This window comes from Triticum urartu, chromosome 1A, assembly GCF_056163025.1.
Source record: "Triticum urartu cultivar PI428250 chromosome 1A, HENAU_Tu73, whole genome shotgun sequence".
NCBI lineage: Eukaryota > Viridiplantae > Streptophyta > Magnoliopsida > Poales > Poaceae > Triticum > Triticum urartu.
The window spans coordinates 582,169,869-582,197,128 of NC_141873.1; the positions used below are offsets into that span (position 1 = coordinate 582,169,869).

The 27,260-nt window shown below is 47.5% G+C and overlaps 1 pseudogene; it reads left to right on the plus strand.

Annotated features, from left to right (window-relative positions):
• Positions 1-11: 11 nt before the first annotated feature.
• On the plus strand, positions 12-26,471 carry LOC147993081 (uncharacterized; annotated as a pseudogene).
• The last annotated feature ends 789 nt before the right edge of the window (positions 26,472-27,260 follow it).

Below are 27,260 nucleotides of genomic sequence, written 5' to 3' on the forward strand. Positions count from 1 at the left end.
GCGTACAACTGTTCACTACAGATATTCCCTCTTCCAAAATGAAGACATACAATGACTTGGGATAGAGCCATGGCCCCAAACTCCAACAATAAGTCACCATTGCGTACCTCAGTAGCATTTACCCCACCATTCTTCCTCCCCCGACCTTCGACACCCGCACCTTGAGAGCGCGACCGAGCACGAGCAGCGGCGGCCATGGCGGCGCTCGGCGGCATGCTTGATGCTGCCATCCTCAAGGTGGTGGGTGACCAGATTGGTTCTCTGATCGGAGGTCAGATCGCGCTGCAGATGAATTTGGACAAGGACCTCAAAAAGATGAAGATGGCGCTGGAGTCTGTCAAGGTAGTGCTCAAGGTCGCGGAGAGGCAGTCCATCACAGACGAACTGACGGGTCTTTGGCTGAAGCGGCTCAAGGACTTCTTGTATGAGATCTCTGACATGATTGATGAGTTCGAAGCAGACACACAGGCCATCGCCCAGCCGTCTGCGCGCAAGGTACACATTTGTGCAGTAAATTGACACAGTTCTTTAATTTGTGAGTATGCTACTCTTCTCTTTTTGAGAAACAAGTGCTTTACATCTGCTGCCTCTAGATGAGCTGAGCGGTAGCTTGCTTGGCTACAAAATGAGCTGCCATATAGGTATTCGAAAACAATTTGTAAATAATTAGTTAAACATACTGAGCTATTGAATCTGCTAGTAGATTGTTTGGCTTGATCTTGGCTCTATGATTGTGAACATCTTCGCCAACCCTTTTTTTGACAAATAACGGTTTTTATTGACTCAAAATGAAATATCAAGCAGATACAAACACAATGAGCACACACTCTGCCTCTTCATAGCTAGGATGCACACAGCTAATAAACATGCCTACATCTTTACAACACTTGGTAATCTGTTATCCAGTCTCCACAATAATAATTTGGGCACCAGATCCTTGGATGAACTAGACATGGTTTTGATAGGCCTCGGCCTTCGGGTCAGGCATCTGAAACATCTCCATACCATTTTGTTCTAGCTCCAGTTCTCAGCACATCATTAAAGGTGGTCTTAACCTTGGCCCTTACAGTCGGAGGTTCTTAGAAATAAGAGGATTTGCCTCTTATGTTTTAACAAAATTTTCTGTTGAGTGCTGGCCATTTTGTATTTTACTAACAAAGCAACTGTCTTGCAGTTCTCCTTCAAAAAATATTTGGCGAACATGATCCCTTGTCTCACAATTGGCCCCAACATTACAATGGCCAATAGGATGAAGAACATGAGGGACGACCTGAAGGTCATAACAGATCAACACAAGGAATTCAAGTTAACAGACCACACTAATGCCAATGAGCCAAAGGTGACTGATATACGGGAAACATCATCAACCCTGGAGACAGAAATCACTGGGAGGACTGAGGAGAGAGATATAATATTGGCTTCTTTATCGGAGAGCATGACAAAGGATATCACAATCCTTCCTATATATGGCATTGGAGGCCTTGGCAAGACAACCTTGGCAAAAATGGTTTACAATAGTTCCCAATTCAATGAATACTCTCAAGTGTGGGTTTACGTGTCTCAGACATTTGATTTGATCAAAATTGGGAACTCTATAATATCACAACTATCAGAGAAAGATAAAGAGAGTGGGTACACTGGAAAGCAGATGATCCATAATTCCCTTGAAAAGCTCCTTGCCAACAAGAAGATTCTGATTGTTTTGGATGACCTGTGGGAAGACAACATATCTCAGTTGGAAGAACTGAAAGATATGTTAAAAGTTGGGGAGAGCAGTAAGGTGGTTGTTATAGCAACCACACGGGGTGAAGGTATTGCAAAGAAGATGTCTACCATCCAACCATACAAATTAGCACCCTTGACTGATGATATGTGTTGGTCTATTATAAATTTGAATCTAGAGGTGACAAAGAACAATTGGTGGAAATAGGCAAGGTCATTGCAATGAAGTGTGCGGGTGTGGCTTTAGCAGCTAAATCACTTGGACACACGCTGCAATCCATGAAATCTGGTCAATGGGAATCAGTGAGGGATAGTAATATCTGGTCTGCATCCTCTCTGGAAGATACATCTTCTACACAAGTGCGTGCATCTCTGAAATTAAGTTATAGTGTTATGCGATACATCTTCTACACAAGTGCGTGCATCTCTGAAATTAAGTTATAGTGTTATGCCTTCATATCTGAAGCTATGCTTTGCCTATTGTGCAATATTTCCAAAAGGTCACAAGATACTTAAAGATGATCTTATTCATCAGTGGGTTTCTCTTGGTTTCTCTACTCGGGAGCTTGGCGAGAGATACATTAATCAGCTTTTGGGCCTTTCTTTTCTTGACCATTTCAAGTCGTCATCGGTGAGTTATGCATACCTTTTATGATTTGTTTTCATTGTTCTTTTGGAACTGGTGTAAGGTAACTCAAGTATAGTTGTAAAGTACACAAACTGACAGATATTGAAATTATAATATAATTCTAAAATTGCTGAGAATGATTTGGAGTACATCACATAATCATTGCTTACAGTGAAGCTTTTCCAAATAACTTCTTGACAATATCTCAATGATTGATACACACAAATGCTAGAGGTTTGCCGCCCCCAATTCGCTCCCTCCCCCACTGCGCTTGTTTTCCCGCGGCTGGTCGCTGGATCCGGTTGAGTTTGGGACTGGTGTTGCAGATCGGGACCGGGGGAAACCCCTGGCCGGCTGGTTCGGCTCGGCATCGACGTCGGCCTTGGGCGACGTTTCCTTCTTGGAGGCGATGTCGTGGTCTCCTTCTCCCCACCTCCGTTCCCTTGTTGGCTTTTGATCGCTAGATCAATTCACCGGAGATCAAATCACCCAGGAGCTATGTACAGGCACGTACAAGCTAGCAAGCAAGCAGGCTGGCTGCTTGATGGATCCACAGTACACGCATGTTCTGAGCTAGCTTCAACTTGGCGGCCGGCGACTTTTACTACAACGCAACGGATCGTATCGAGCACGATGGAACTTGGCAAACTAAACGATGGATAGCCGCAGGCTCGTATCGAGCCTGTTATTTCTTTATTGCTTCCATGGTCTGATCAGATTACAAGGGGGGGTACATGTATATATACTGCTAAGCTATGTCTAACCCAAACCGACTCGGTACAGGTATCCTACATGGATACGCATACACGCACGGACACGGGATTAACTCTAACATTTACCCCCTAATCATGATGTCCTTACTTCCCACCTGGATCCCACACACGATTGCTCGTAGGCTTTACCCTTAGCATTGCCTTCGTCGTTTCTCGTAGCACTACAGGGATCGTCTTTGCTGTCGTCAGCTCGTCCGTAGCTTGACGCCAGCGCTCCTCCTTGGTCGCGTCTTCAACCTTCACCTGTTCTTCGGTGCTTGGCAGACTGTCTTTTGCATCCTTGAGGGGACATCTTTTGAACCCGAGTGAGACCAATCTTCGGTCTAATTTTGAGTTCCAAGCTCTTGGCGCTTGCTTCAGCCTGCAAAGTGCCTTCTTGAGCTTGTAAACTTTCCCTTCTTCTCCTTTCTTCTCGTAGCCGAGGGGTTGTTCTACGTACACTTCTTCTGTGAGATCGCCGTTGAGGAAAGCGGTTTTAACATCCATGTGATGAACCTTCCAATCCTTTTGTGCTGCCAAGGCTAGGAGCACCCTCACCGTTTCGAGTCGAGCAATCGGTGTAAACACCTCCTCATAGTCAACTCCTTGACGTTATACGTAGCCCTTTGCAACGAGTCTTGCCTTGTATTTCATAGTGGCACCCTTCGTGTCCTTCTTTAACTTGTAAACCCACTTCAAACCTATCGCCTTTTGCTTCGGAGGTCGGGTTACTAAAGTCCACGTGCCATTGCTCTCGATCGCCTTCATCTCCTCATCCATGGCGTGCATCCAACTTGAACTTTTGCTCGCCTCTACGAAGTTCGCCGGCTCCTCAAATCCAAGTAAACACAAATTGGAGTACTCAAGCGTAACTGGCTTTGCGTACTTGTAGACTTTCTTGAGGGTCTTGTAGCGACGAGGCCCGGAAGAATCCGTCGTGGCTTGCGAAGGAGGCGACACAAATTGTGTCGGCGTCGATGCACTTGAGGAAGACCGTTGAGTCTCGAGCGTAGTGGATGCCGGATCGTTGACATCCGCGTCGTTGACATCCGCGTCGTCGGCGTAGTCGTCGTGACCGTGACTTTCATCTTGATTGTCGTCGTCACTATGCGCCTCGTTGTCGATGTCATTGCCGAGATCTCTACCCGTGTCTTGCGCGTCGTTGTCGCTATCACCTTGCGACCCATGCACATCGTCATTGGTGTCGGCACCATGATGATCACTATCATTGTGGTCACCTTGGTTGGGCATCTTGCCAACCACCTGCACGTCTTCCCTTGCATCATCATCAGTTGGAAATTCAACTGTGAATACGTTACTGTTTGGAGCATCGTCGGCTGCTGCGCTCCAGTTCCACGCTTGGTTTTCTTCAAACACGACATCGCGTGAAATTCGTAGACGCTTGGTTCGTGGATCGTAGAAGTGGTATGCCTTGGTGCCGGAACTCCTCTCGTATCCGATGAACACCATCTTGGTGCTACGATCGGCAAGCTTGGAGAGATGTGGCTCCGCTGTCTTCACATGCGCCACGCACCCGAACGTCCGTAGATGAGACACATTCGGCTTACGTCCGTAAATTGCTTCATACGGAGTCTTGCCAATCACTGCCTTCGTTGGAGCCCGGTTGAGAAGATAGACCGCCGTCGAGACAGCTTCTCCCCAAAAAGTCCCCGGCAAGTTCTTGCTCTTGAGTAAACTTCTCGCCATGTCAACGACGGTTCGATTGCGTCTTTCAACAACCCCGTTCTGCTGTGGCGTATAAGGTGCCGTGAGGAACCTCTTTATGCCAATCTTCTCGCAGTAGTCGTTGAACTCGTTCGAAGCAAACTCTCCGCCGTGATCTGTCCGTAGAGCGCGAACCTTCAGCTTGTGTTCCATCTCCGTTGCAGCCTTCAGCTTCTTGAACGCTTCAAACGCCTCATCTTTAGATCGTAGGAGAACGACCCACATGTATCTCGAGTAGTCATCTACCACAAGGAAGAAATACTTCTTTCCTCCGTGAGTTGCTGGGGTGATAGGGCCACATAGATCACCATGGAGCAGCTCGAGTGCATCACTTGCACGATAGGTAGACTGAGCAGGGAACGGCCTGCGGTGCTGTTTTCCAACCAAGCACCCGTCACATACTCGATCAACATGGTCGATAAACGGCATCCCAGATACCATGTCCATCTTCGACATCTTCTTCAAGGCGTAGAAGTTAACGTGTCCAAATCTAGCATGCCATAACCACGAATCATCATCACTCTTGGCGAGCCAACACTCCGGTTGAGATTGATCAAGGTTGAGGATATAGAGCCTGTTCCGCGTGCGATTCACACGCGCTAGCACATTTCGGAGGTTGTCGAAGATCGTCATCACTCCGTTCTCAATATCCACCTTGCATCCATTCTCGTCAAGTTTCCCGACAGAGATGATGTTGTTGCGAAGCCGTGGGATGTAGTACACTCCGGTGAGTATGCGATGTTCTCCTGTTAGACCCTCGAAGAGGACAGAACCTTGCCCACAAATCTCCACATTTGAACCATCACCAAACTTGACCGAGCCTTGAACATCATATTCTAGCTCGAGGAACTTCTCCTTGCACCCCGTCATGTGGTTACTGGCACCCGTGTCGAGATACCATGACACGTTCTGGCTCCCGGATAACTTTGGTGTTACCTTTTTCTCATGAAGTAGCACCTTTCGGTTTGGTTTCACAACCGCTGTTTGGACGAGATCACAAACTTCGGCCATCAGAAGACCTGGACGTTCGTCTTCCTGCTTCGCCAAATTTTCCTTGATCTCCCGCTTGTTAGGCTCCGAACAATCCTTCGCAAACACTGGCAGAAAAAGGGCCTATAGTCCCGGTTCGTAAGGGCCTTTAGTCCCGGTTCCGGAACCGGGACTAAAGTGTCGGTACTAATACCTCCCCCCTTTAGTCCCGGTTCAATCCAGAACTGGGACTAAAGGCCCTCCACGTGGGCAGTGCGCAGAGCCCAGTCAGGAGACCCTTTGGTCCCGGTTGGTGGCACCAACCGGGACCAATAGGCATCCACGCGTCAGCACTTCTGTGGCTGGGGTTTTTGTTTTTTTTTGAAAGGGGGGGGGGGTTGGGGGTTTTGCGGCGTTAATTTAGGTGTTTCATATATTGTGTTAGCTAGTTATAATTAATAGAGAGAAGTGTCCTCTCTTATGTCCGTGCTTGGTCGACGCTACGTACTATACATACGTATATAGAGAGGACTAGACACGCTAGCTAGCTAGTAAGCAAACGAAGGAAACAGAAGATCGTCATGAACATATATGCATATATACAGAGAGAAGTGATATCGACCACCTCTCCTTCTCCGAGAGATTGGTCGAACAACAAGTTTTCGTATATCTATCTGACACTACCGGCTACATATATACAATAATTATCTCTTACAAATATAATCATACGGACTCAGGGTCCACATAGAATTCTCCGTCTTCAGGGATCACGTGGTCAAGAAAGAATGCCGCCAATTCCTCTTGAATTGCTCGCATGCGAGCTGGTGCTAGGAGTTCATCCCGCTTCCGAAACATCTAATTTGAAGAAGGGGGTCAATACATATATATATATAAATGAATGAAACTCAACACAAATGATGGTAATAAAATAAAATTGTGAATGTTGTTATTTACGTACTTCATATTGTTCGTTAGAGTACCCGCCCCGCTCACAGGTCGTGTGGCGGATGGACTCGCAGATGTAGTATCCACAGAAATCATTCCCTTGTTCCTGCCACAACCATTTTACAAGAAATAGAGGTCAATCAAACTGATAAGCAAGAATGCTAAATGGTATTGATGAAACTAGCGCTTGAATCACTAGGAGATGCGCGGAACATGCTACTATAGTACTTACTTTCGGGTGTCTAAATTCCAGCTCCTTCGGCAGTCCCGGAACTGTTTTGGTGAATTTTCTCCAAACCCTGCCGGACAAAGAAAACAATTACTTGATATCAGGAAATGAACAAAGTTGCTGATATGGTGGATAATGATCGATTTAACTTACTTCTTGAGGATTTCAGTCATGTCCGCATACTCCTTGGGATCTTTTCGTTTAGAGTCCAAGACGGTTACTACTCCCTGCTCAAGCTTAATCTCTAGGAGAATATAGTGGTAACTGCACACACATGCATAACTCATCAATTACATTACTATAACCTTGACTAATATATAAGGGAAACCGAATACGCACAAGACAGTAACACTCACCTGAAGTTGTAAGGAAAGAGTATTATATCTTTGTTTTGATTTATTACGAACGATCGTAGCAAGCTGGCCTCGGTAGCTGCGGCATGAAGTTTAACCTGAGTTGCATCTATGAGATATGTGTTAATGAACCCAATATCACCGACTTGTCTTTTCTTCAATTCGACGATCTTCAATCTGCATAATATAGTGAGGATGATTATAAATACATGCAATGAAAGAGCTAAGCTATATAGAGAAACTTAATGACAGAAGTAGTACTACTTACAGACAGTAGCAGGCGACCGTTGTTTTATCGAGGGCCAATTGATTGAAAAACTGATAGAACTCCTCAAATGGAACAGGCAACAGATCAATTCCAACGAGGTCATGCTCCGGTTTAACTCTCGCATACAAAGTACTCCTCCCCCCGAGTCTCTGCAGATTTTCAAGTACCAATCATGCAATCTTCGCATCATCGTTGATAGAGATCTTTCATCTTTGACGAGAGGCTTCCCGTACTCGTATCTTTGTATATGCACGTCCATGGGTTCATAATGTACTTCGTCGGGCAGGTAATATGCAAGATTGCTATAACCGGGCACCATCCTCGGATCATTATCGACGTTGTGGCTAGGCACCTTGAGCGGGGGGCACGATTGCTTCGCTTGTTCGCCGAGCTGGGCAATTTGTTTCCCAGCTCGTCGTTCTTTCAGCCTTTGATCACTGACAGTACTTCCTGACCGCTCCGCTTCGGCAAATTCTTTTCCAATAATGCGGTCATAGTTTCCTTTCGGCGGATCAGACTTCGGTGGTTTTGTCAGGGCAGCCAGAGTGCGCTTCACTTTCACCCGATCTACCTTATCCTCCGGAGGTGGATGTTTCTTTGCTTTCACCCCTTCAAAGAATTTCTTCACTTCTTCTCGCGCGATCTCGGCGTTCTCCTCCTGGGTCCTCTCGTATGGTAACTTCTCTGGAGTCTTCAGAGAAGGACCGAATCTGTATGTCCTCCCGCCTCTGGTTGTACTGCTAGACGCCGACCGAGCAGACGTAGCGGTTGTCTTCTTTACTTGCTTAAGCGGCGGAGGAGAAGGACTATGACGCGCCGGAGCAGCTGGAGCGGCGGCAGGTCTCTTCCGCCCTTGCTGACGAGGCGGAGAAGGAGGAGGCTGGCTGCTCGGGCGCGTCGGCGCAGGCGGAGAAGGAGGCGGAGTGCCGCCACGCGCCGGAGAAGGAGCCGGCCGAGGGCCCTGATCGTCACTCGCCGGAGGAGGAGGCGGTGGAGGCGGAGTGCCCTGACTCGCCGGAGGAGGAGGAGGAGGCGGAGGCGTCCAGTTCGAAAGGTTGATGAGCTCCTTCCGCCATAGGCATGGAGTCTTCAAAGCAGACCCCAGCCGAGTCTCCCCTTCACCGGTAGGGTGGTCAAGCTGGAGGTCCTCAAATCCCTCCGTTATCTCATCCACCATCACCCTAGCATATCCTTCTGGAATCGGCCGGCAGTGAAAAGTTGCGCCGGGTTCAGTAGGATAAACAGAGCCAACAGCCGCCTTGACCTTCAAATTCATCCATTGCGTCATAAGGTGGCAATTTTGAGACTCCGTGATAGCATCCACGGGATCGCTGGCAGGAGCCGTCAAGGCATGCTCTGGCTGAAGCAGCTCGGTGGAAGCCATGCTGCTTCTGCGCTGAGATGGCGGGGTAGCTTCGGGGGAGGCTTCGGCAGTACGTTTGCTGTGATTTGCTTCTCGTTCCTCTATCGCGTCCACCCTTGCTTGCAGCGCCTGCATTTGGGTCTGCTGCACTTTTTTCCTCCTCTCATGGGATTTGTAACCGCCTGCGTCCGGAAACCCAACCTTCCACGGAACGGAGCCTGGCGTGCCTCGTGTCCGTCCAGGGTGCTCAGGATTCCCGAGGGCCATTGTGAGCTCGTCGTTCTCTCTGTCTGGAAAGAACGTCCCTTCCTGCGCTGCTTCGATATACTGCTTAAGCTTACTGACTGTTATGTCCATTTGATCGTTCGTCCAAATGCACTTCCCTGTTTCAGGGTCCAGGGTTCCGCCAGCCCCGAAGAACCAAGTCCGGCAACGGTCTGGCCAGTTATTTGTCTCTGGTTCGATCCCTTTATGAACCAGATCATTCTCACTCTTGGACCACTTAGGCCGGGCTACGAGGTAGCCACCTGACCTCGTGCGATGGTGAAGCTTCTTCTTCGTAGCATTTTGCTTGTTTGTCGCCGACATCTTCTTACTCTTTTCTGATGTCTTGTGGGCCACAAATGCGGGCCAGTGATCTCTGATCTTCTCATATCTGCCCTTGAATTCTGGTGTCTCATTATTTTCGACAAACTTATTCAGCTCTTTCTTCCACCTCCTGAATAGTTCTGCCATCCTCTTCAGAGCAAAAGACTTGATTAATTTCTCTTTAACTGGGTTCTCTAGATTATCCTCAGGCGGTAGGGTGAAATTTGACTTCAGCTCAGTCCAAAGATCATTTTTCGGCATATCATTGACATAAGACACCTCAGGGTCTTCTGTAGCCGGCTTAAACCATTGCTGGATGCTTATCGGGATCTTGTCCCTAACCAGAACCCCGCACTGAGCAACAAATGCGCTCTTTGTCCGGAGGGGTTCAATAGGTTGGCCGTCGGGCGCGATTGCTATGATCTCAAACTTTTCATCCGAGCTCAACTTTTTCTTCGGGCCTCGTCTCTTTACCGAAGTTGTGCTCGATTCGGAGGGCTAGAAAAAAGAACAAAGACTTAATTAATATGTGTACATACCAAAACAATGAATGCATCAATCAGCTAGTTAGCATAGGCTTAACTAATATATATACCTGGCCGGACTCGGTTCGGTCACCGGAGCCGTCATCACGGTCTCCTTGCACCGGCATTGGGTCACCGGAGCCGTCCTCATGTTCTTCTTCTTGCACCGGCATTAGGTCACCGTAGCCAGCTTGTTCACCCTCTCCTTCCAGACCATCGGTTTCGTTGAGAAACAACGAGATGGCATCACTTCCTTCTGCGATTATGTCCCTCAACAACGCTTCTTTTGTTGCTTCGTCTAGGGCGGTGTCCATAGTTTCTACAAATATTTACAACATGGCAATTATTATTCAAACATGACAGATGGATATATTAGTGCCAAACGTAGAACTAGCTACCTAATCATAGTAAGCTATTGGGAGGGGGGTATATATCGACAACGACGACACTACATCATGTCCGAGAGGATCGCCGAGGGGTCGGGAGGTTGCCTAGTGTCAAAGGATTCAACAAAACCATGTCTTCATCATTAGGCGAAAGTAACATGTGCATGATGGTACGAAGCTCTTCAAAGTTGTTCTGGAACGGAGTCCCAGATAGGATAATTCGCTTTTTGGTACAAAGTTCAGCAAGAGCCTTCCGAATATCGCTATTTGGAAGGCCTTTGCTGAATTCGTACCAAAAAGCGGATTATTCTATCCGGGACTCCATTCCAGAATAACTTTGCAGAACTTCGTACCAACATGCCCTGGTTACTTCCGGCTAATGATGAAGGCATGGATTTCTTCAATACTTTGACACTAGGAAACCTCTCTCTACTTCCGGCTAATAAGAAGAAGAAGAAGAAGAAGAAGAAGGAGAAGAAGAAGGAGAAAAGAAGAAAAAAAAAGAGGAGAAGAAGAAAGGATAGTGGAGAAGAAGAGAAAATAGAATATATATTCTATTTTCTCTTCTTCTCCACTAATATATATTCTATTTTCTCTTCTTCTCCACTATCCTTTCTTCTTCTCCTCTTCTTTTTCTTCTTTTTTCTTCTTCTTATTTATTTCTCCTCTTCTTTTCGGTAGAGGAAACCCTAAATAGCTAGCAAGTATCGTGGGTGTGAGATACATGTGGCCTTCGGTGTCGGACACTACATCCACGTCCCACAAGTGACGTGGGCGTCGAAGCCCACGCCACTTGTGGGATGTGGGTGTAGTGTCCGACACCGACGGTACATGTATCTCACACCGACGATACTTTCTATTTAGGGTTTCTCCTCTACCGCTCCTCGACCTCTCGACGACCCTCGTTCCCGATAAAATAAAGAGGAAGAAGAAGAAGAAAAAAGAAGAAAAGAAAGAATAGAGGAGAAGACTTCCTCTTCTTCCTCTCCTCTTCTTCTCCCTCTTCTTCCCCTTCTTTTTTCTTCTTCTTATTTATTTCTCCTCTTCTTCCTCTCCTCTTCTTCTTCTTATTTAGTTCTCTCGACCCCTCATCCCTCTCTCGACCCCTCGATGACCCTCGTCCCTAATAACATATTTTTTCTCCCCTCGACACCTCTCGACCTCTCGTCCCACTCTCGACCCCTCATCATCATCTATCACCCCCTCGTTTTCTTTAGCATATATCCATGAACAAAATAGAGGAGAAGATCGAAGAAAAAAAGAAGCCTTCCTCTTCTTATTTTCCTTTTTCCACTCCTTCCTTTTCTTCTTCTTCTTCTTCCTTCTTCCTCTTTTCTTCCTTTTGCTTATTTTACTTTTTCCTCTACACTAACCTAAAATCGATATCTACTAATTAACAACCTAAATAAAAAAATGAATACATATATGAAAAAAACATCATATAAAAAAACATTTTTGACATATTTAGCATATTCTGATCCATAGTTCAAAATTTTCAAATTTCATTCAAATAAAATTTGAATCGGATTCAAATAACTTATTGAAAACCTATTCTAAACCTCTCCAAAAATTCTGAAATTTTGCCATCGCCTTTGTCTTGCATCAATACCTCACCACAATTTTTTTTAAAAAATTCCAAAAATGCCCAAAGCCATCTAGCATTTCATCAAACACCTTCTATATGGACAAAAAAATTCCTCCTGTTCCAAAAAATTTAGAAAAGTGGACAGCGCGTTGCTGCTGCTCCACTTCTCCTCTCCTCTACTTCTCCTCGGGCGCTCGGGGCCGGCGGAGCAGGGGCGGAGCAAGGGCGCAGGGGCGGAGCCGGGGCGCTCGGGCGGCGGCGACCATGGAGCAGGGGCGGAGCAAGGGCGCTCGGGCGCAAGAGTGGCACTCGAGAGGGGGGCTCACTTTGAGGGGGGCGGCGACGGCTGGAGTCCGGCGACAAGGACGACGGGCTCGGGGCGGCACGCGGTGACGGGGACGGTAGCCGGGGCGGCGGGCGTCGGGCAAGGGGCCCGCGCGGGCGACGGCGAGGGCGGGACGGGGCGGTGCGCGTCGGGGCAGGGACGAGGGCGACGGCGACGGGGGCGGGCCGGGGCGGGGCGTGTCGCGGGCGACGGCGACGATGGGCGCGGGCGACGACGACGATGGGGGTGGGCGGTGTCGGGGCAGCCTGGCGGCGTCAGGGGCGGCAATTGCAAGATGAGAATGAAAAATTCCAAAGTGTGGCCTTATATAGAAGAGGCTTTAGTCTCGGTTCGTGGCAGCAACCGGGACTAAAGGTGGGCATTAGTCCCGGTTGGTGCCACGAACCGAGACCAATGGCCTCTTTTCGGCAGCCCAAAGGGCGGGAAGCGAAGCCCATTGGTCCCGGTTGGTGGCACCAACCGGGACTAAAGGGGGGTAATGGTCACGGCTGGTGCCACCAACTGGGACCAATGCCACCGTTAGTCCCGGTTGGTGCCACCAACCGGGACCAATACCCTTGTGCTGCCCCGCGCCCATAAGGTTAGTCCCACATCGCTAGTTGACAGCGCCCAACACCAGTTTATAAGCTCTGCTGCCTCCTCCCTCTCGAACTCCTCTGAACTGCAGGCCTATGGGCCTAATTTGACACTGCTTTGCCTGTGGGCCTATTGGGCCTTCTGCGGGCCTGAATCCTGGCCCATGTAGGGTTTCTAGTCGTATTCAGGCCGTGGAGGCCCAGTAGGTGGCATTTTTTTTTGGTTTTTTCTTTTTTATTTCTACATTTTTTTGGTTTTTTATTTTTTTATTTCTACTTAAAACCAAATACTTACAGTTTTTTAGTGATTTCTTTTTGCTTTTAGGTCACAAAAATTATAAACTTTCTGTTAGTGCCATTTGTTTTAAATTTTAAATAGTTTAAATTTGAATTTTTAAAAATTTGTGTGAATCACTAGTTTATGAATAACTTTACTATAAAATTAGAATTTTTTTTCTATTTATTTTTTATTTCTACTTAAAACTAAATACTTACAGTTTTTTAGTGATTTCTTTTTGCTTTTAGGTCACAAAAATTATAAACTTTCTGTTAGTGCCATTAGTTTTAAATTTTAAATAGTTTAAATTTGAATTTTTAAAAATTTGTGTGAATCACTAGTTTATGAATAACTTTACTATAAAATTAGATTTTTTTCTTCTTTGCTATTTATTTTTTATTTATACTTACAATTAAATACTTATAGTTTGATTTTAGGTCACACAAATTATATTCTTTTTGCTATTGAAGAATATTATAGTTTTATTTTAGTTGATCATAACATAATATTTTAATTGATTGTTTTTATTTTCATAAAAGTTTTGTAGTTCATTTTGTTTGCTATTAATTCATTCTTTGAGCTAAATGACTCTGAAATTGGAAAGCATTTCAAAATGAACTCTGGAAAGGTTGAAAGTTGGCATGGTCTCATCATTTCACCCACATAGCATGTTCCAAAAAGTAGAGAGGGTTACGACAAAAACTTGATGCACTTCGTGTACAAAATGGACAATCACTTTCGAAGTATCAAAGTTTCAAACCATAAGACATGAAAGCATTTCAAATGAACTCTGAAAAAGTTGAAAGTTGGGATGGTATCATAATTTCACCCACATAGCATTTGCTTATTGCGGGAGAAAGTCTTCACTTTTTCTTCGCTTGTGTCATTTGCTCATTGCGCCGTAACCATGGATAATCTTCATTCTTTATCAGGATGCTTGGGTCAGCCTTGACATTGAAGGGAGGAATTTCATGAAACTTTTCATAATCTTCAGACATGTCTGTCTTGCCGTCCACTCCCAGGATGTCCCTTTTTCCTGAAAGAACTATGTGGCGCTTTGGCTCATCGTATGATGTATTCGCTTCCTTATCTTTTCTTTTTCTCGGTTTGGTAGACATGTCCTTCACATAGATAACCTGTGCCACATCATTGGCTAGGACGAACGGTTCGTCAGTGTACCCAAGATTTTTCAGATCCACTGTTGTCATTCCGTACTGTGGGTCTACCTGTACCCCGCCGCCTAACAGATTGACCCATTTGCACTTAAACAAAGGGACCTTAAAATCAGGTCCGTAGTCAAGTTCCCATATGTCCACTATGTAACCATAATATGTGTCCTTTCCGCTCTCGGTTGCTGCATCAAAGCGGACACCGCTGTTTTGGTTGGTGCTCTTTTGATCTTGGGCGATCGTGTAAAATGTATTCCCATTTATCTCGTATCCTTTGTAAGTCAATACAGTCAAAGATGGTCCCCTGGACAACAAGTACAACTCATCACAAACAGTGTTGTCACCTCTGAGACGTGTTTCCAACCAACTGCTGAAAGTCCTGATGTGTTCACATGTAATCCAGTCGTCGCACTGCTCCGGGTGTTTGGAGCGCAGACTGTTCTTGTGTTCATCGACATACGGGGTCACCAAGGTAGAGTTCTGTAGAACTGTGTAGTGTGCTTGAGACCAAGAATATCCGTCCCTGCATATTATTGAGTCTCTTCCAAGAGTGCCTTTTCCAGTTAGTCTCCCCTCATACCGCGATTTAGGGAGACCTATCTTGTTAAGGCCAGGAATGAAGTCAACACAAAACCCGATAACATCCTCTGTTTGATGGCCCATGGAGATGCTTCCTTCTGGCCTAGCGCGGTTACGGACATATTTCTTTAGGACTCCCATGAACCTCTCAAAGGGGAACATATTGTGTAGAAATACGGGCCCCAGGATGACAATCTCGTCGACTAGACGAACTAGGACGTGCGTCATGATATTGAAGAAGGATGGTGGGAACACCAGCTCGAAACTGACAAGACATTGCGCCACATCACTCCTTAGCCTTGGTACGATTTCTAGATCGATCACCTTCTGAGAGATTGCATTGAGGAATGCACATAGCTTCACAATGGCTAATCGGACGTTTTCCGGTAGAAGCCCCCTCAATGCAACCGGAAGCAGTTGCGTCATAATCACGTGGCAGTCATGAGACTTTAGGTTCTGAAACTTTTTCTCTGACATATTTATTATTCCCTTTATATTCGACGAGAAGCCAGTCGTGACCTTCATACTGAGCAGGCATTCAAAGAAGATTTCTTTCTCTTCTTTTGTAAGAGCGTAGCTGGCAGGACCTTTATACTGCTTCGGAGGCATGCCGTCTTTTTCGTGCAAATGTTGCAGGTCCTCTCGTGCCTCAGGTGTATCTTTTGTCTTCCCATACACGCCCAAGAAGCCTAGTAGGTTCACGCAAAGGTTCTTCGTCACGTGCATCACGTCGATTGAGGAGCGGACCTCTAGGTCTTTTCAGTAGGGTAGGTCCCAAAATATAGATTTCTTCTTCCACATGGGTGCGTGTCCCTCAGCGTCATTCGGAACAGCTAGTCCACCGGGACCCTTTCCAAAGATTACGTAGTGTAAATCATTGACCATAGCAAGCACGTGATCACCGGTGCGCATGGCGGGCTTCTTCCGGTGATCTGCCTCGCCTTTGAAATGCTTGCCTTTCTTTCGACATTGATGGTTGGTCGGAAGAAATCGACGATGGCCCAGGTACACATTCTTCCTGCATTTGTCCAGGTATATACTTTCAGTGTCATCTAAACAGTGCGTGCATGCGTGGTATCCTTTGTTTGTCTGTCCTGAAAGGTTACTGAGAGCGGGCCAATCGTTGATGGTCACGAATAGCAACGCCTTAAGGTTAAATTCCTCATGTCTGTGCTCATCCCACGTACGTACACCGTTTCCATTCCACAGCTGTAAAAGTTCTTCAACTAATGGCCTTAGGTACACATCAATTTCGTTGCCGGGTTGCTTAGGGCCTTGGATGAGAACTGGCATCATAATGAACTTCCGCTTCATGCACATCCAAGGAGGAAGGTTATACATACATAGAGTCATGGGCCAGGTGCTGTGATTGCTGCTCTGCTCCCCGAAAGGATTAATGCCATCCGCGCTTAAAGAAAACCATACATTCCTTGGGTCCTTTGCAAACTCATCCCAGTACTTTCTCTCGATTTTTCTCCACTGCGACCCGTTAGCGGGTGCTCTCAACTTCCCATCTGTCTTTCGGTTCTCACTGTGCCATCGCATCAACTTGGCATGCTCTTCGTTTCTGAATAGATGTTTCAACCGTGGTATTATAGGAGCATACCACATCACCTTCGTAGGAACCCTCTTCCTGAGGGGCTCGCCGTCAACATCACCAGGGTCATCTCGTCTGATCTTATACCGCAACGCACCGCATACCGGGCATGCGTTCAGATCCTTGTATGCACCGCGGTAGAGGATGCAGTCATTAGGGCATGCATGTATCTTCTCCACCTCCAATCCTAGAGGGCATACGACCTTCTTTGCTGCGTATGTACTGTCGGGCAATTCGTTATCCTTTGGAAGCTTCTTCTTCAATATTTTCAGTAGCTTCTCAAATCCTTTGTCAGCCACAGCATTCTCTGCCTTCCACTGCAGCAATTCCAGTACGGTACCGAGCTTTGTGTTGCCATCTTCGCAATTGGGGTATAACCCTTTTTTGTGATCCTCTAACATGCGATCGAACTTCAGCTTCTCCTTTTGACTAATGCATTGCGTCCTTGCATCGACAATGACCCGTCGGAGATCATCATCATCGGGCACATCGTCTGGTTCCTCTTGATCTTCAGCAGCTTCACCCGTGGCAGCATCATTGGGCACATCGTCTGGTTCCTCTTGATCTTCACCAGCTCCCCCCGTTGCAGCATCACCGTATTCAGGGGGCACATAGTTGTCATCGTACTCTTCTTCTTCGCCGTCTTCCATCATAACCCCTATTTCTCCGTGCCTCGTCCAAACATTATAGTGTGGCATGAAACCCTTGTAAAGCAGGTGGGAGTGAAGGATTTTCTGGTTAGAGTAAGACCTCGTATTCCCACATTCAGTGCATGGACAACACATAAAACCATTCTGCTTGTTTGCCTCAGCCGTATCGAGAAACTCATGCACGCCCTTAATGTACTCGCGGGTGTGTCTGTCACCGTACATCCATTGCCGGTTCATCTGTGCGTGCATTATATAAAATTAAGTGTCCAAATTAATAGAAGTGTACAAATCTCGAGGAAAATGGAGCTTGAAGGTCGAGCTTCGGGAGGAGAAAGCTTAAGTAGTGTGGCTCGGGCATTCCATCGAACACCTCATGTGCATAGGAGGTGAGCTAGAGCACCACAAAGCCCTCTCCCCCTCGGCCAGAAAAAACAGAGCACTGTGCTCTGCCCTTGCGCGAGGGGGTATATATAGGCACCTCATTGGTCCCGGTTGGTGGCATGAACCGGGACTAAAGGGGAGCCTTTGGTCCCGGTTCAAGCCACCAACCGGGACCAATGGTGGTGGGCCAGGAGCGAGGCCCATTGGTCCCGGTTCGTCCCACCAACTGGGACCAAAAGGTCCAGACGAACCGGGACCAATGGCCCACGTGGCCCGGCCGGCCCCCTGGGCTCACGAACCGGGACCAATGCCCACATTGGTCCCGGTTCTAGACTAAACTGGGACTAATGGGCTGAGCCGGCCTGGACCATAGCCCTATTTTCTACTAGTGAAAGTGACCCATCTCGTTGCAGTTATAGCACTTGACCTCGGACATATCCAAGTTCCTTGGCTTTCGCTCTTTAGATCGGTCCGCCTTACCACGACCTTGTGGCTTGCCTTTTCCTTTGCCTTCTTCGGTTTGTCCACCGCGCTTTGCGTTGCTTGAGCCTTCACCAACGTTGCGCCTTCCTTTGCTACTTGGGAACTCCCAATCCGCGCGCAAGTACATGAGTTGGTCGCTACCTCCTCCTTTGCCTTTCCAACAGCCACGAGCATTCTCTTCCCATGTCCGCAAGCGTCCGATCGCCTCCGTTATGCTCATGTCGTCGATGTCGTAAAGCTGCTCGAGCGTGCCGATGATGTACGTGAATTTATCAGTCACCGAACTAAAAAAACTTCTCCACAATCTCGGTCTCCTCGAGCTTCGCACCAAGCGCGCGGATCTCTTCCACCAAAGTAGTCAGATGCATGGCATAGTCATTCACCGATTCAGTTTCCTCCATCTGCAACTTGTGAAATTGGCGCTTCAGCACTTGTGCCCGAGCCTTCGTGACGCGATCTTCTCCGATCCTCATCTCTTTGAGTGTGTTCCACGCCTCTCTTGCTGTCTCGAACTCCGCCAATGTCATCAGCACGGAATCCGGCACAGACTGGGCTATGGCGGCCATGGCACCTTCGTCGCACTCCTGGTCGACGTCGTTGTCCGTTATGGCCTCCCACACTCGAAGGGTTCGGAGAATAATCTTCATCTTGACCGCCCACACGCCGTAGTTGGCGTCGGTGAGCATCGGGTACTGGATGGAGATGTTGCGATGCGCCTGAACGTTGGCGCCGCCCGTTCCGCCACCACTAGTCGCTGACTTGCCGCCCTTCTTCACCTTGTCGCCGTTTTTGTTCGCCTTGGAACCACCGTTGCCGGACTTGACCGACTCCTTGTCGATGTCCGTCATCGTAGATCGTAGATCGTCGAGGCTCTAGATACCAATTGTTGGCTTTTGATCGCTAGATCAATTCACCGGAGATCAAATCACCCAGGAGCTATGTACAGGCACGTACAAGCTAGCTAGCAAGCAAGCAGGCTGGCCGCTTGATGGATCCACAGTACACGCACGTTCTGAGCTAGCTTCAACTTGGCGGCCGGCGACTTTTACTACAACGCAATGGATCGTATCGAGCACGATGGAACTTGGCGAACTAAACGATGGATAGCCGCAGGCTCGTATCGAGCCTGTTATTTCTTTATTGCTTCGATGGTCTGATCAGATTACAAGGGGGGTACATGTATATATACTGCTAAGCTATGTCTAACCCAAACCGACTCGGTACAGGTATCCTACATGGATACGCATACACGCACGGACACGGGATTAACTCTAACATCCCTCTCCCGGGTGAAAACCCAAAATCCGGCAGGATTGGGCAGCGGCGGCGCCGTGTGTGTCGTTCCCTCCATGGAGGTGTTGCCTGGGGAGTGTGGATTCGGGCGTAGGGTTGCTGAAGGTGGGGTTTTTGGCCGGCAGCAAGTGCAGTGCCTCTTGCTGTCCCGCTGTCCGCCTCTCTGTTGTTGCTCGGCGGCTTTCCTGCAGCCTTCAGACGTTCTTGGCGCGTGATGGTGTGGCCGGTCTGGTGTGTCCCAGCGGCATTTCTCCTATGTCTTTGGCGCCTGAGGGTTGCGGTCATCGGTTTATGCTAGTAGTGCCCTTTCTTATCTTAGTACCTCTTGTAACTAGCTCTCCAATGTGTTGTAAGTTCAGAGTGCCCCCTTGTATCTTTTGGGCTTTTCTTGTTGTTCGTTTTTGTGTCGTTTGTATGCTTGGAGATGTCCTAGCGTAGGTGGTGGTCGTAATTTGGCGTCATGGTGGCCTTGATGGCGGAGGAGCCTGCCAAGGTTGGCACCTCAATCTTCTTGGAGATGAACCAGTGGAAGATGGTGGAGACGACACCTGTGAGTGCGTCAGACCGGTTTATGCCCCAGACCCGGTATGTGGCTAGGCTGGGGATTCCGGCTTTCGATGTTAGGATTAGGTGAGTGGTCTGGGTAGTGGCCCAGCTAGCACCCCTTCATCATATGGATAGGAGTAGCGGCATATGTTGCCTAGATGGTGGATTCAGGCTTATTGTTGTAACACTTTGTAAGGTCCACGAGAATAATCAATAAAGTGGCCGTATGAATCTCCCAGATGCAGAGGTCGGGGGTCATCCTCCTTTTCTAAAAAAAAGTCTGACACTGCTGAATGATTTTGTTGCAGACTTTTGAGCTATATGATGAAGATGTTATATTGTTGACCATGCATGACCTGGTGCATGATTTAGCAAGATCTGTCATGGAGGATGAAATTATTTTTGTTGGCAATATCAATAATGCTGAAGGAAGCCGCTACCACTATGCATTGCTAGATGATTGTAGCAAGCCATTGGGATCAGACTTATCCAAGATAAGGGCATTGCGTTTTATGGGTTGTGACAAATATAAACTTCATGATGACGCATTTTCATCTGCCAAGTCTTTGCGTGTCTTGGACTTAAGTGAGTGCACCATACATAAGCTGGCATACTGTATTGGTGACCTGAAGCAATTAAGATATCTTAACACTCCAAGAGTCCAAGATGCAAAGATTCCAGACAGTATCACCAAGCTCTCAAAATTGATTTATCTAAATCTTCATGGATCTCCTACAATCTTAGCATTACCAGAGTCAATTGGAGAAATTGAGAGTCTAATGTATCTTGATTTGTCAAGTTGTTCGGGAATTACAAAACTACCAGAATCATTCAGGAGGCTACAAAAATTGGTTCATTTGGACTTATCAAATTGCTCGTCTGTGGAAGGAATATCAGTGTTCTTGGAGAGTCTCACAGAGCTAGAGTATTTGAACTTATCATACTGCCCAAATATCGGAGATATACCAGAAGTTCTGGGCGGCCTATCCAAACTGCAGTATTTAAACTTATCAAACAGCTCATATCTTCAATGTGGTAAAGAAGCAGAATTTTTGGGTGCCCTCACAAAAATCGAGTATTTGAACTTATCTTCAAGGGAATGTGGACTCAAAAAGCTCCCTGAATCTTTGTGTGGATTCAGTCAACTCAAGTACTTAAACTTATCAGGTTGGTGAGATATGGAAAAATTGCCAAGATTATTTGGGAGTCTGAAGAATCTGCTCCATCTTGACTTATCATGTTGTTATGTGGTTGATGGTGTACATGAAGCTTTGGTTGGTCTTACCAGTCTGCAATATTTGAATTTAAAAGAAACACACGTCAGTTCCTTGCCAGATGATCTGACCAAGCTCCGGTATTTAAATCTATCCGAACTAAGAAACATACCAGTAGATTCCTGGGATGAACCGAACAAAGATGAATTCAGTTTTCGCTCCACGGAAATCTTGGACTGTCTCGTCAACCATATATGCAGAATTAATCTTTCAGATCTAGAGCATTTGGACTTGTCTAGAAATTATTGTATGGAAAAATTACGTGAAAATATTTCTAGCCTGACAAAACTGCACACATTGGACCTCTCGGGATGCAAATATTTGGAGAAAATACCTGGAGGTATATGTACAGTTGGTAGCTTGAAGTTTCTTTATTTAGATAATTGTTATTGTCTTGCTGAAATATCTCAACTCGGTAGCAGTGCAATATCGTTACCACACTTTGTGGTGCGTGCTGGTAATGATGGATCTAGCAGCAATCTTGTCCTGCTAAAGCCCACAGATCCTTTTCAGCTGGACATAAGTAAACTTGAAAATGTGAAGTCCGCAGGAGAGGCACATAGTATAAAATTAATGGAAAAGCAAAGCATTCGGGAGTTGAAACTGGAGTGGACTCAAGGTGGTGACAGATTTCTGGATGACAAAATGATGCTGGAAAAACTAGTGCCACCAAGGACATTGAGGAAGTTGGAGATAAGTGGTTATAACAGTGTCGTCTTTCCAGGCTGGGTAGTGGGCCAACTACCAAACCTGGACTCACTGGTTCTCGGAGATATGCCAAATCTGGAAGAGTGGGACGCTTCATACTCCACCGGTGAGGAGAAGGTGTTAAAAGGAGTAGAGATTGCCCCATGCTAAGGATGAAAGGGCCTCTGCCTAAATCTAAAGAGTGGGAGATAAGATGCAGTGATAATGTGTTATCATCATGGGATGAGTGCATTGAGTCACACACCAGTGCTTCCTCAACTTCTCCAGTAACTACTATGGTGTCAGTTAGAGACTGCAAGGGGCCTCACCAATGGAGGTGGCTTCAACACTTCCCTGGACTCCCTTATTTGTCTATTGACAATTGTGGCGATCTAACCGGCTCACCAGAGATCATCCAACTACTATCCTCTTTGGAGGGACTATACCTAGAAGACGAACACATGGAAGAACTACCAATATGGTTGGGTGAGCTCCCATCTCTAAAGAATCTGCATATACGGAATAGCAATGGTGTAAAGGAGTTGAATGAGAACATGAAGCAACTCACAAAGCTTGAATCACTTGAACTGTATTTCTGCAAAAGCATATCTGCAGTGCCACATTGGCTAGGCGAATTGACCTCTCTCAAGAAACTTTGGATACATAACAATGAAGACTTGAGGTCTTTGCCGGCAAGCATACAACAACTCACCAGCCTCCAGGAAATGGTAGTTATTAACTGCAATGCATTAGAACACGTGGTTGCTGAATCAGAGGAGGGAAAGGTGAAGCTCACTAACAACCAACAAAGGGAATCTGCCTTGCCCACCTCTCTAAAGAGTTTTCATCTGAGTGGATGTGATGGTATCAAGTCTTTCCCTGAGGGAATACATCAACTCACTAACCTACAGGACCTAACAATAAAGAGGTGCCCGGGACTAAAGCAATGGTGTGAATTAGAGAAGACCAAGACCTTTCTGGCTGGCATAGAAAAGAAGGTATGTGTCCTGCCAAGCCCTTTGTCATACTAATCTTATTCTGATATGCTTCATCTTTCGTTTTCATGGTATTCAGTCTTGCATTTCTTATTGGGTTGCTTCATGCATAAACGCAGAGATATCCATCTACTTGGATTTGCAATTTCCCTTTTGTTTAAAAGCGCCTTGTTTTGCAAAATATAATAATAGTGCAAAGACAAGTAGTCTAATTTCTAGAGTATGTCTACTGAAAGTGTACCGTTACCAATGTAAAGATGGACACAATAAGTGTCTTGGGAATTTGTTTGCAATGCAGGCCAGTGCGTTACACTTTTCTTCTTGATCTGAACAAAACATCTTACTTGTGTATATTGAACCTGCACTTATCATTCATATCAACTAGAATTGAATCTAATCAAATAATTTCCACCATTCGTTTTACAGACGATTGTGTTCTAGACAGTGCATGCATATACTGCACAACCAGGTTGCAACCTGAATCAACCTGCAAGATTTTGTTCTGGGTGATTTAAATTGTTGGAGTTGAAGAAGGACCTGAAATTACAAGCCATGGTCGTTTGCAAGACCTGCAGCATGTGACTTTGAAGCTGCAGGCCATCGCCTGTACTAGTGTTTTGTTCTACAGGTTCTCGAAACTCAATGTAGTCCTCTCCCCCACCCTTTCTACTTTGTGCTTAGTTTGCAGGTACATGTTCCCTGCTCCTTTCACCGCCTCTCTGTTTTTGTTTCTTTGACCAAACGGAAGATTGCAGTACTTGTAACGTCTGTGATTTCCATTTTTCGGTCCTGGTGAGCGTGGTGGGTACTCGCTTGCGTTGAGCATGCCTAACACTTGTAATCTGTTGCCAGTTTGTCTGTCAGCAAACTACTTTAGTCTTTACAGTCTTACTCGGCGTTAGCACCCAAAGCAGAGTCAGCTGCATGGTTGCAGGCCTGAATCAACCAGAGTCTTGCTCTCTACAAGGTTTTGTTGTGTGGATGTTGGTGTTCTTGTTGGTTTGGGCTTGGTAGGTTTAGGTGTGATGTATTCTCTGTATGGGCCGAGCATCCTTTGTCTCTCTGCTCCGGGCATCATGTTCACGTCCGCTTGTGTTCGTGTCATGTGTTTTACCCCTATCTGTACTCATTCTACCCCTTCTATCAATGCAATGATATGCAAACTCTGTGTATTCGCGGAAAAATCAACCGACAAGGTTTTGTTGTGTGGATGATGTTGATGTTAGATGTGTATGGCCCTTTTCGATTTATCCCCATTGTATAAGGGGTCTCTTGCACTTTACCATACACATGTATATGTATTGGCCTTTGGCCCTCCTGTGAATGTAGTTGCTGATTATCCAACATGGTATCCGATGCCAGGCTAGCCCCTCCCTCCCGCACGATGCAACTCCGTGCGCCTCGTTCCTAGCCTGCTCGTCTCCGGCCGTCCGACCGTTGTCTCTCCGGCCCGGCCAATAGGTCACCGTCTCGCCTGGCCACCTTGTCCGGCCGTCGCTCCGTCCGGCCGCTGTCCCGTCTCGCCGCCCCGTCCGAGCGCCGTTCCGCTCGCCCGCTGCTCTGTATGGCCTCCCCCTCGTCCCATCTCGCCCGGCTGCGGCCGCTGCCTTGTCCGGCAGCCGCGGGAGCTGCTGGCCCAGCCGTTCCTCCCGGCCGGCCCTCTCATCCCGCTGCTGTGGGTGCTGCGAGCGCTTCTGGCCCTGCCAGCTCTAGATCCAATCTGGGGATCGATCCAGGCTGCTGCGGGCGCTGCCGGCTCTCGATCTAGTTTGGATTAATCCCGCTTGCGTCTCCGCCGCTGGTTAGCGCCGCCACGTGCGCTTCTGCCCGTCTCCCTCGATCCAGAATCGGGGGTCCTGGCTCGAGCGGGTGAGCCTCATCCCCGATCCAGATCCGTTGACTGCAAAAAAAGGCAGAAGGAGGGATATCTCAGTATGTCATCTCGGGCTATGTGACTGTTCCTTGCTGTTCGGTGATCTTCGATGGCACCAACTATGCTGAGTTTGTGGGCTCCATGCGCATCCATATGCGTGGACTTCTTCTGTGGGGTGTTCTCTCTGGCGAGGTCCCTTGTTCGCCATGTCCTGTTGCGACAGTGGCCCCAATTTCACCCGTGCCGCCGGTCCTTGCTGTTGATGCTTCTCAGGCTGACCGGGATGCCGCCAAGGCCCTAGATGGTGCTGCGGTTGATGCCTATGATCAGCAGGTATCCGCTTATTCAGATGCTCTTTCTGTGTACCATGATGACCTGTCTACTTACACTCAGTGGTGCAATGATGATGCTCGAGCTGCTGTTGTTCTCACTGCGAGTGTCCTCCCTCAGTTTGCTTCGAAGTTCATGGGACTTGGCACATTTGCAGCGATGTGTTCTACTGGTCTTACCTCTGTCAGCGCTATCATCCCTCTGGTGATGCTCTCTACCTCTCTGTGGTGCGTCAGGAGCACGCACTCCAGCAAGGTGATTCTTCTGTTGATGAGTTCTATTCACAGTGCTCTGCCATCTGGCGCCAGCTTGACTCTCTTCGGAAAGTTGTTTGTGGAACATGCCGTTGCTGTCAGACTACTCGGTCTGATCTGGAGTTTCAGAGGGTTCATGAGTTCTTATCTCGTCTCCGGTCTGAGTTTGAGCCTCGACGGGCGCACCTGCTTGCTCGTGGTCGTGTTCCTATTTCGGAGGTCCTTGCCGAGCTTCGTGCTGAGGAGACCCGCTTTCGCTCTGCTGGGTTGCTTCTGGTTCCGTCAGTATTGGCCGCCCGAGCTCCTGTGTCGTCTGCTTGCCTCACCGCTCCGCCGCTCCCGCCTACTCCTCCAGGGGGGGTGAGCCGTCCTCCTTATGCTGAGAAGGGCACGTCGCGCCGTGACACTTTCTGTGGTTACTGCTCCCGGTCAGGTCACCCAGAGTCTGATTGTCGCCAGAAGAAGCGAGACCAGAGGCGCTCCTCTTCCAGCGGGACTCCCGTGTCTTCCTCGACTCCGTCATTCACTAACCAGGACATTGTACGCCTCAAGCGTCTACTTGCTTCCTCCGGCTCCTCATCGACTGGTTCTGCTGCAGCTGTGACTGCATCCCCTTCTTCATCATCGCCGGCATCTTCACAGTCAGGTACATCTTCGTGGGTTCTGGATTCTGGAGCTTCCTTTCATATGTCTTCTGATTCTTCCACGCTGTCTTCTCTCCGACCTCTTGATTCGCCTGTTAATGTTCTTACCGCCGATGGCACACCTCTTCCTGTTGCTAGTCGTGGTATTCTTTTCACTCCATCTTTTTCTGTTCCGAGTGTTTCACATGTTCCTCGCCTTACCATGAATCTTTTTTCTGCTACCCAACTTACTGATTCTGGTTGTCATGTCATTCTTGATACCGACTCTTGCTCCATTCAGGATCGTCGCACCAAGGCTTTGGTTGGTGCTCGCCCCGGCGCCGTGAGTCAGAGGGCCTTTGGGAGGTTGACTGGCTTTGTGTTCCTTCCGCTGCCACCACTTCTGCCAGCTCTCATGCTCTTGCTGCCTCTTCGTTTGCGTCCTTCCAGCAGTCGCATCATCGCCTTGGTCACATCTGTGGCTCTCGCTTGTCTTCTTTAGTTCATCAGGGCCTCTTAGGGTCTGTATCTGGAGATGTCTCCTTACATTGTAATGGTTGCAGACTTGGCAAACAGACTCAGTTACCTTATCTACTAGTGAGTCTGTATCTCAGCGTCCTTTTGACTTAGTTCATTCTGATGTCTGGGGTCCTACTCCCTTTGATTCGAAAGGTGATCATCACTACTATGTTTTGTTTATTGATGATTTGTCTTGCTACACTTGGCTCTACTTCATGAAATCTCGTAGCGAGGTTCTCCCTATATACAAACATTTTGTTGCCATGGTTCACACCCAGTTTGCCACGCCCATTCGTACTTTTCGGGCTGACTCCGCTGGAGATTATATCTCTCAGCTGTTGCGTGGTTTTCTTGCGGAACAGGGTACTCTTGCCCAGTTCTCTTGTCCTGGTGCTCATGCTCAGAATGGTGTTGCCGAACGAAAGCATCGTCATTTGCTTGAGACGGCTCATGCGCTGATGATTGATGCTTCCCTTCCACCCCATTTTTGGGTTGAGGCTGTTTCCGCATCCACCTATCTCATCAACATTCAGCCATCGACTGCTCTGCAGGGTGGTATTACTATGGAGTGTCTCACTGGTCGCTCTCCTGACTACTCAGCTCTTCGTATGTTTGGATGCGTGTGCTATGTTCTTCTTGACCCCCGTGAATGCACCAAACTGACTGCTCAGTCGGTTGAGTGTGTTTTCCTTGGCTACAGTGATGAGCACAAGGGCTATCGATGTTGGGATCTTGTGGGTCGTCGCTTGCGCACCTCGCGTGATGTGACTTT